The sequence below is a fragment of the Rattus rattus genome, chromosome 4 (assembly GCF_011064425.1).
Source record: "Rattus rattus isolate New Zealand chromosome 4, Rrattus_CSIRO_v1, whole genome shotgun sequence".
NCBI lineage: Eukaryota > Metazoa > Chordata > Mammalia > Rodentia > Muridae > Rattus > Rattus rattus.
In genome coordinates, this window is record NC_046157.1 from 76859007 (window position 1) to 76870599 (window position 11593).

Here is an 11593-nt window from a genome sequence, read left to right on the forward strand (position 1 = left end):
AAGGGACAACAATAAGAAAATGCTACTTGTATTTTAGAAAAGCAGAGATAAGGTGGCAAAATCTCCAACTGACACAGTGCTAACAGTGGGGCTTGGGGGACAATGGAATCATGATTTGACTCTTAGCGATTACATGCATTTATCCAATTTGCTATCTCCCTGTCCCAAAGCAAGGAATGAGAAGAGCCTTATAAATCAAATGAAAACAAACAAACAAACAAACAAAAAAACCCCAAACAAAAAAGGAAAATGAGTCAATTGTGAGATTTCATGTATCTGTTAAAATACATCAAAGTTGTAAGTATTCTATATAATCAAATAATTTATTAGGTGTGGGAGGTTAAGTGCTCACAGTCAAGCAACTTGTAGCTTAATTGCTTCTCCTACCTATGACACTGGAGTTAGAAATATCCTTTGAGTCCCTATCCCCAAAGCAGGGAACCCAGCCTGAGGCGCTGAGAGTGCTGTACTGGAAACAGTCGGTAGCATAATTCAGCCATGTCAAATTAATGTTGCTATCCTGGGAAAACAGATAGCATAATGAAGGAAGAATAAGGACATTTAGGGGAGAGTCCTTCAGCAGGACAGACACTCTGTCTACTTTCTATTAATGTGCAGAAAATAATTTCTTTCCAATTATAATCTATGTTTTAGAAATTAATTTCAAAAGATTGGATGTACATTTTATACCCATGCATACATTATTCTTTTTAAGCATCTGGTTGCTATTCTATTGTTGCTCTATGTCTAAAAAGTGTGTAGGGAGTATTATATATAATCTGAGCAAGGAGATATTGGAGTGGATACATTGTTATGTATGCAGTTCAATGAATAAATCTTTTTGCTCTCTGCTCCTGTGGTTTGAAGTCATCCTCAGTCTTGTGAGATGATATATTATCAGCAGAGGAACACAGCAGGTTTTTGCTCACAATGATAGATAATGGGTTGAAGGAGCGTGTATGCCTGAACTTGGTTGAACAGCTAGCCTCATCTCTTGAGACATTTAAAAATATACTGGATAAAGAATAAGAAAATGCCCTTCAGGGAAAATCTATGCATACATAATTTGTCTTTTCAGGATTTTTATTCCTGAACTAATGGAGTACCAATAGGAGTATGAAAAATTGTCTCTAAAGACACACACACAAAAGAGCTGACATCCACACCATTTGGTGAAAGAAGAGCAGAGTCTGTCCTGTTACTCTGGCCGTGGACAGACACACACACAGAAGTGTGTGAACCCATTATCTCTCCAGCTGCACAATCACCTGCTATCCTTTTAAATCATAGTTTGATAGTCCACAAAGCAAAAAGTTGCTGGAATCATTTATATAATTATTAAAAATGATCCAAGAAGGCAAATGGATTATTACCTAACAGGTCATGTTTTGGCATCTGGCTAAGTGCTACAAAAATACTTAAAAGAGCAGTACTGAGACTCAGTTTCACGTAATTACTGCAATTAAGCAAACTGTATCTATCGAAGTATTAATACCCTGGCTCTGGCCCCAAAATAACATTGTATTAAAGAATAATGGAATTTAAAAATACCCCAAAAGACGGACACTCATCTTCCACTATTACATTTTTTAATCAGCAATAGCAAATGAGATATGACCTGTTCCAGATATTTGGATTTCTTAATGTATTGTAGTAAATAGATTGTTGTTCATATCATAATAGGCTGGAGTCATTGCCTGGGGAGGTGAGAATGCGTTATAATTAAAATGCTGCCACAGGGGTTAGCACAGAATATTTCCCCAGGACCTCAAGTTCTTTAAACCATAAAGTTCATTGTATTTTACAAACCTGTACTGATTTCATTAATGGAACTTTTCAGGTTTAATGGTTCCTTTCCTTTCTGAGAGAATTACCCACAGTGGCTATGTGCTACTTCTAGTTGCAAAAAAGAAACAAAAACAAAAACAAAAAACCCCCCAAAACCAAAAAACCCCAAAACAAAAACAAACAAACAAACAAACCAACCATTATAAATGCATGTCAGTTTTGTTTGTTTATCTGTTTCTTTTTTTCTTCAAGTCTCAGAATACTGAATATAAATTTCTCCCCATCCGGAGGAAATATTTTATTTCTTGGGGCATGTTTTAATTCAAAACTCTTTGAGTCGTACCTTCCCCGAGCCCCAGGCCTCCCATGCTTCCTTCTTACTGTCTATAATTCTAGGTACAGTTTCTTTGCCAAGAGTAAAGAAAATTTGTTTGGCACAAAAGTAACCTTCCCGTTTCTCATCCATTCCCATCACGTGTTTCCTGCACTACTCCAGGCCCCTTTGGGGTTGATAACAGGAACAACAGTGTTCTAAGAAGTAGGGCCAAGATGCTTGCCAGGTACCACTGTAAACTGGGGGCGTGCTGTTCTAATGTAATTATTTTCCAATAACCCTGCTCAGTGCTCTTCTAGGTTCCAGGGGAATGTGTCTCACTGGCCTTCTCTGGTTGCAGTCTCTGAGGTGAGCAACACTGTATTCAAATACTCCAGTCCACTTAGAATTTTCTGTTCCAAGGCCCTGGGAATCCAGAATTTTACTTCTTTTTTCGGTTCAGTCGACCTATTAGGTATTCTCTTTTTTAACATTTAAAAAAGGCTTCATGCAGAACATGGTGCCCTCGTTACCCAGGTCAAAAGGCAAAATATACTTCCTTCTGACTTTGGTGGGACTGTTCTCAGAGTTAGCTTTTTTTAGCTGTCGATTAAGTCCATGTTTAAGAGCACAGTGCTGGAATGAGATTCTAAACCTAATTCTGTTGAAGATCCTAATTCTCAGCTTAGATCAAGAGAACAGAGAAACCCTTCTATTTTCAGTGTAGTAGTAGAAGCAGGGGAAGGAGAAGGGGAGGAGGAGGGGGAGGGGGGGAGGAGGAGGGGGAGGAGGGGGAGGAGGATGATAGTATGTTTCTGTGGCTAACACTAGGATTTCTCTACAGACACCAGAACCAACTTGTCTCCTCACTCCCACTTTCTATCCGCTTTTGGAATATGGCCCCAGATTGCTCTAGCATTGCGCTCTAGAACTGTAGTAATAGCGAAAGAGTTGAATACAGAGTGACTTACTTGGAGTGGGAGGAGCTAATACTAAAACCTGGTTCCCCATTGATTCTTGATTTGGTTAATAAAGAAGGCAGAAGCTAACTGCTGGAAGAAGGTGGGACTTCCGGGTCCAAGAGGAAGAGAAGGGACACGGGAAAGGGAGGGACTTTCTGCCAGGCTTTGGAACAGTCGGCGCTACAACTATATAAGATCTTGGATGGCTGGAAATGGCCCCAGTCAAAGGAATAAGCGTCCTTTTAAAAATTACATGCAACGGTGACTCCTTTGGATGTTTAGATGGCTCAAATTTGATATTGAAGACCACAAAGAATCACTGTCTAATTTTAGGATGATAAATGAAATAATATTTTGTTTTAGGATGTTCCCTGTGAAGAAAAAGGGTGAGCCAGATTTCAGTGTTGTGCTACAACACAATCACGGTCACCTATGTATTTGCCAGTGATTGCGAGGAGAAATGAGATGTCTCAGATTATAAAGACATCAGGGAGTTAGTGTCTGTATTATTTGGTTGTTTATCACATATGTGGAATAGCTATCAAGAGATGACAGGAAAATTCCCATATTTCTGGCTTAAATAAGAAAAGTCTATTAGTGAAAATACAGGCTACAAAGGAGAAAAAGTTGGATGAGAGATAGTGGTAAACTATCCTATTTGTTGGTGGTGTGCTTGCATACATATATACCTAGTGTCCACATGCACATCAACCAGATAGTATATAAATTCATTGCTAACTTTTTCAGCATCTTTAATTAACATCCATATTGCAAAAGGCAGAACAATGGCCAGTAGTAGCTATGGTAACTTTTAATTCCTTGCTGAAATTCCCACCAAAATGCAAGGTGTTGTCCTCTACCAGATTGGAATGTCCTGGTTTGTGGATCCCAGCATTTGAGGAGCAGAATCAGGTAGATCTCTTGAATCTGAGGCAGTACTGGTCTATGTATCTAGTTCCAGGCTAGCTAAGGCTACAGAGTGAGACCCTGTCACAAACAAAAAAACATGAACATAATCAGAATTGGACTTGAAATATTTATTAGCCAATAGAATTTTGCAAAAAAAAATTGATGTACTGTTTCATCAAGGACCAAGAAGGCTTGTGTGTTTTTTCTCCTCTTTTATTGTTGACTGCCATGTGAACAAGTTTAGGTGAAACTGCTTCATTATAAGAGAGTGGTCCACTTTCACTTTCTTCCCTCAGATGTCAGCTGAACAATGGCTAAATATGTGATAGACTGTCCCAGAGAACCAGGATCTAGCCATCCCACCACCCAACTGTAGATGAGGCAGATAACAATCTACAAGGCTGGAGCACAGTCTAAGATATAGGCTCATGACAAGTGATTCTTATAGAAAAAAGCTGCTGTGCTATTTTAAGCCACTTCCTTTAGAGTTGTCTGTAACCTGGCAGAAGTAAGTGGTGAAGGGGATACTTTTAATGAACAGTTGATAACTGTGTTTGCTCAAATCAACTTTTGGTGCCATCTACTCAGGTCTGACTGTACATATTTAAACAAAACTTGTAGAAGTCAATGTTTCGGTCTGTTTTTTTTTCTTTCTGATGGAGAAGAATTTTATAGATGTTTAATTATCCACAGTGAAAATTTATTTCTCATGTTTATCAGAGTTTAGGATTTGAAGATGAAGGAGCAGCTGGCAGTACTCTCATCTGTATTGCATTATGGTGGAAAGTATAAAGGAGTGCACAGGTACCTGTGTGTGAGAGAGACACAGATAGGAATACGGACACAGAAATATAGACAATACAGAGAGACAGACAGATAGAAAGAGAGATATAGAGACACCGGGAGAGACAGCAAAAAAGAAAGTGAGTGAGTGAGAGAGACACAGAGAGAAGAGCATGGGATAGAGGCTCTATTTGAAACAAATTAACAGCATTACTTTTGACCCTATATTCCCATGACCTTAAGTGTCTCATACTAAGTTTCACCTCCCGAAATTATTACCTTGATGATTAAAGTCTAAACACATTATTTTGCAGAAGCACAGTCAAGTCATAATAGTTAATTATCAAAATAACTACAAAATATAACATGTAAATATAGCACCCAGGTCTTACCTATTTTTATAACTTTTCATTTGTTTTGTATTTATTATAAATTATAGCTGTTTAACACTAATTCAATTAGAGACATTTTCTCATTTTAGAATATTGAACTTATTTAATTACCAAAGAATATGAGCAGTGTTGATATCTTTAAAACAGAAAACAGCATTCAGTTACATCATTTTTTTAGAAAATTTTACATTTTATTTTTAAGATAGAGAACTGAGTGACTTTTGTGCTCGTTTCATTATATCATGTCACTAATTATAGATATGTGATATAAATTAAATAAAATCATATCAAGAATCAGGAATACGTTCCCCCTCTCTCTTTTTCTCTCCTTCTTCCCAGGTTGCTGATGGGTAAATATTGATAGATAACATGTTCATGGACTTGAAATCTGTTTTTAAAGCAATAGTAAATAAACAGGAAAAAGTGGGAGGTCCCATTTGCTGTCCTATTTGTTCTTCTGTCTGTTCACCATTGTTTTACATCTAGCTGATTTCTTTTGGGACCAGCGAAGAGCGCACTGTGACTAATTACCTAATCTATACCTCCAGGGTTTCTCTCCTGGCCTTTTGTTCAATTAAAAGTATTCACATACAGATTCATATCATTTGTAGCTTTTGAAAAAAATATTTTGGTGCATTGGCTAATAAGCACAGTTCATTATTTTATTAATTGACATTACTCATTTGTAATGCTCTCCAAACCTGTGGTCAGTGTTAAAATGCATGTATTTCCATTCAGTGAAAACAACATATTTATTCATAAAACAATGATGGGTAGATGTTCATTGAATTATGCCCTAACATTAATATTTAATAAGACCATGTTTGAATAAATAAGATGGGAGCAATTAGGGTTTTATTATTAATTAGTACAAATGTAGTTAAGCCATCTTTCACTGTAAAGTCAGAACTGAGTTAAGATGAAATAAACTGCATGTATATATTACTTATTTACTTTTCATAAAAAAGTTTTTATTGGATATCTTCTTTATTTACACTTCAAATGTTATTGCCTCTCCCCTGGGGAACTCCCCCTGTCCCATTCCCTATCCTCCTGCTTCTTTGAAGGGGAGCCCCCACCCACTCCCCCACTCCCTCCCTTCCCCCGCCCTGGCATCCCCTACCACACGGGAATCCAGCCTTGACAGGACCAAGGTCCTCTTATCCCACTGATGCCCAACAAGGCCTCCTCTGCTACATATGCAGATGAAGCCATGTGTCTGTCCATCTGTATTCTTCCGTTGGTGCTTTAGTCCCTGAGAGCTCTGGGGGCTCTGGTTGTTCTTTCTATGGATTGCCAACCCTTTCAGCTCTTTCAGTTCTTTCTCTAATGCCTCCATTGGGAACTCTGTGCTCAGTCCAATGTTTGGTTGTTAGCATCCACCTCTATATTTGTCAGGCTCTGTTACTATCTTTGTTCCCATTTCTAAGAAGGACTGAAGCATCTGCACATTGGTCATCCTTCTTGAGCTTCATGTGGTCAGTGGATTGTATCATTGGGTAATCCCAGCTTTTGGGCTAATATCCACTTATCAGTGAGTACATACCATGTGTATTTTTCTGTGATTGGGTTACCTCACTCAGGATGATATTTTCTAGTTCCATCCATTTGCCTATGAATTTCATGAAGTCATTGTTTTTGATATCTAAGCAGTGCTCCATTGTGTAGATATACCACTTTTTCTGTATCCATTCCTCTGTTGAAGGGCATCTGGGTTCTTTCCAGCTTCTGGCTGCTATGAACATAATGGAGCATGTGTACTTGTTATAGGTTGGAGCATCTTTTGGGTATATGTCCAGGAGTGGAATAGCTGGTCCTCAAGTCTTGAGGAACCACCAGACTGATTTCCACAGTGGTTTGCTTCTTATTTACTTATCAAACAAATACAATTTTCTCTGTGCTAGATAGTGATACCATGTTTAGAATATGAGTTTAATTCTGACATCAGGCCTAGAGATGTTCATGTGCCATTGCAGAAACTGACATAAGTAGAAAAAAATTAAAACAAAGAAACCTGGATATGATCACATGGATAACAAGCACCAGAGCATGGGCTTTAATCTAGATTGTCTATTTATGATTTAGCATTTAATAATTATTATGAAGTATATTCATTACATATTGTTCTTTATTCATTTGTTTAATTTTTTGAGATGAAGTGTCTAGTCAAGTTAGCCTTTATGTATAGCTAAGGACTGTCTTGAACTTCTGATTGTTCTGTCTTCACCTTCTAAATGATTTCTTCATAAGCTCATAACAACGCAGAGATTATTAATCAATTGGTTTCCTATTCCAGAAAGAAACAGCCCATTAAATGCTTTCCCTAGAACAGGTAAATTTGACGTACTCTATGACATCTTTTATGTGATATTTAACTTAACAGTTTCAGATTTGTTTGTACATGATTTAAAGATAGAAACATATTAGATGCAGCCTGTAAATCTCCTTCAATATCTATATTTTTTTGTATAACCATGCTAAATACAGAATTCTTCAGCAATGAACTATTAATTTATAAATTTCTGTAATATACAACATATATGAATCTACATGCTTAAGACTAAATTGCACATCCCCAAAATAATTTCAAAACCCCACTATTCTAGTTTTCTAAAACTCAAAATGAAGCAACAGATGGAGGGGAGGACACAGAGAGTCGCCAGGGGTTGTTGCTAATTATTCTGTGCCACCGTATGCACCAGCACTGTATGTAAATTGTCAGTTGTATATTATATTTATCACTAATGTCATCCTTTGACTGCAGGCTATTTTCAAAAGCTAGGAACTTGCCCAAACTATTAACCACTTCATTTAGTTCAGTGTGGAAAGAGGGCGTTTATGAGTGAGGATGGATGGAGGTGGCAGTCAAATTTGTAATTTAGTAATGCATCATGAACTCTTAACTTTCTCATTTAAATATTCTACTTTGTGTGAGAATACAGGTTCTTTTTCAAAAGTCTTACCATAAAATATTATCTCCAGGAAATAAAAAATTATTCTAATGTGGTGTAGCACCCAGATATTATTTCTCAGTCAACTTTTAGCTATACTTTTCCTCAGGGCGATATTTCACACTGTCATTATAAAATATTTTGACAGAACATAATTTCTGTAAACCTAACGCTTCAAGGGATTTTAAACTCAATTTTATTGTGGAAAAATCAAATTGTTTCTTTTAAACACAGGGAGTTACACACATTTGCAGCAAATATGGCTAATATATTGACAAAAACAATATACAATCTCAGTTGTTACATGATTCCAGCAGTAGTCTATTAAGAATACACCCAAATTTTATGCATTAAAGTGGAAATTATAGTCAAAAGATGGCTAGAAATGTAAATGCAGGAATCATTTAGAGCTGATCATTTTGCAAACCAAGAGGATTAAATTAAATAGGAGGAGAAGTAGTGACATGGAATGGCAGACATGTTGGCAAAGTGTGTCTGAAAAACCAACCTGGGAAAAGTAAATGTCTTTTTCTGTGACTTGTCTCCTCATGAGGACTTTTGGGAAGGGAGTGTGCAAACTCTTTTCCTTTTTGAAAGAAGTTTGCCTACATTAATGAAACAATGCATCACAAATAATTGTTTCAGGCAATGATGTCTTTTTCTGGAAACATCTCTAGGATGCACACGAAAAAGCTGTCACATGTATGCAATCAGGGGACTTACTCTTAGAAGTCTTTTAGGTTCAGGTTTTACAGAAAAGAAAACCAAACCAAAACAAACAACAAAAAGCAAATGAACAAGTCATATAGATTTGCTGAAACATACTGAATAGAAAGGCAAGCTGTACTATTCTTTACACATCAAAGGAAAAGCAGAAAGGAAACTGACAGAAATAATGATCACAGAAGGAGAGTTTTACCTGATTTAAATGCATTCAATGTCATCAAGTATCAAAACATTATATGGTACCCATTAATATGCCCATCCCTAGTGTGTTTATGCATTGATGAAGAATACATCTAGAAGAGGGAGAAAATAACAGGAGGAAGCTCAAATGATTATAAAGTGAGTGAAATTCTTATTCATCAAAATAAACTATTTCTAAATTAATAAAATAATACACTGCTCATGGTCTCAGGCATCCCCAAGAACTGTCTGATATATCCCGTGGTGACATCATGACATCATTCGCTGTTTTGCATTTCATTCTTTCACGTCTGCACTGTGGCATTCGCCAGCTCTCATCACCTACGATGAACTGTCAGTATGAAAACTAACAAAATGTGTGCTTATGTGTTCACATCGTTCTCTTTTTACATATTTAGTTGCATGTAGTAGTGACTTGGATAAACCAAAACTCTCAGGATTTCTCAGCATATTTCAAGAATGGAAAGTGTCTCTGAACACCAATAACTTAAGGCTGCTTGTTTACTGGAACTAAAAGGGGAAAACTAATTCTTAGATTTTAAATTCTTTAATTTAAATCCAACCTTTAAAAATAATTGTATCCTTGACACAGTACCTGTATCTGTAGGAGTCAAGACTTTAGTAATCAGCAGAAAGTACTGTTATTTATGACAAACAGCACAGTAATGTAAGTGCAGACTCGCAGTTAGCACCAAAAAGAAATGGTTTTAATGAATGTTACTAACTCCACAGAAATGAAATTTTCATAACTATACAATATTATGAAATTAAATATTCATTCAGGAATGGTTTACAACAAAAACGTCATCTCAGAATAATGATGCTTCAGGGAAATGGTTGTGGTCTAGCTGCCCATGAGAGAGTAATGATAGAATGGTTACAAGTGTGCTATCTGCTAACTGTCTGGGAGTCGGCCTTGACAAAATGGCTGCTTATGCTTACAGCTACTTTCTCCACTGTATCAGGTCCTACCATGCTAACACCGTGTGCAGCCATTTGCTTTTCCAAACAGGTCACGTGCTTTCTCACTCTCTTGTTTTTATCCCACTTGGTATGCATCTTAGGCTGTACATGGATACCTATTGAATCATATTAACAGCATTTTGAATTTCCAAGATTCTGCTAAAATCCCTGTACCATTAATACCTCCTGGATACCTGCTAGGAGTAAGGTATGAGTTCTTTCTTGAAACGTGGAGAACAACCCACATTTGGAATTTAGGATGTTCCCTGAAGTGCTATTATTGATTTCTCAACATTCTATTACATGGCACACTTCAGCCTTTTCATCTAGAGAACCTGCAAAGTCTCTGGCATGTTGAACATATTCAAAACAGGTACTCCTATATGTCTTTCTCTATGAGAGAAAGAACGTGTGTGGATTTTAGTAGGAATGCAGGTGGGAAGAATCTGGGAGGAGTTGGGAATGTGGAAACTGTAATTAGAATATACTGTATGAAGCTCGGAATAACCATGATACAATTCACAAACTACATGAAGCTCAAGAAGAATTAGACTTAGTGTGGATGCTTCAAATCCTTCTTAGAAGGGGGAACAAAATTACAGAAGGAAATTTGGGGACAACATGTGGAACAGAGACTAAAGGAAAGGTCATCCAGTGACTGTCCCACCTGGGGGATCTATCCTGTATACAAACACCAAACCCAGACATTATTGCAGATGCCAAGAAGTGCATGCTGACAGGAGCCTGCTATAGCTGTCTCTTGAGAGGCTCTGCCAGAGTGTGACAAATACAGAGGAGGACTCTCAGCCAACCATTGAACTGAGTACGGAGTCCCCAATGGAGGAGTTAGAAAAATGACTGAAGTAGCTGAAGGGGTTTGCAACCCCATAAGAACAACAACATCAACCACCCAGAACCCCCAGAGCTCTCAGGGACTAAACCACAATCCCAAGAGAACACAGGGATGGACCTATGGCTCCTTTTACATATATAGCAGAGGATGGCCTTGTTGGGCATCAATGGAAGGAGAGGCCCTTAGTCCTGTGAAAGCTCGATGCCCCAGTGTAGGGGAGGGAGTGGATGCATGGGTGAGGGAGCACCCTCATAGAAGCCTGGGGGGAATGGCATAGTGGGTTTCTGGAGGGGCGACCAGGAAAATAAGAAAAATCCAATAAAAGAAAAATATATATACTGTATGAAAAGATTTATTTTCAATGAATGAATATAATAGCACTAGCTGTGAAAGGTGCCTCAAGCTAGTTCCCGACCCTTAGACTGAAGCAGGAGGAGCATTGCTATAGATTGGACGGCGCCCTCGAATACTTGAAAAGTTGTAGGCCAGGTCTAAAAGAAGTGACACCTTGCAAAACCAACATATAAGCAAGCAAGCAGATAAATGAAACCAACCAATCCAACAGAAACAAGAGGGCTGGTCTTATTTTCATAAACATTTCCCTTATTTCTCTTTTCATAGTATGATTTCACTTCTGGGTTTTTTCTTTTGGGAGAAGGTATCTCTTATCAGACTATGCCAAGAGGCTTTAGTATATGACTGATGTAAAAAGTTCCATTTAAAAAAGCAGGAGTTTGGAGGGGACATAGTGG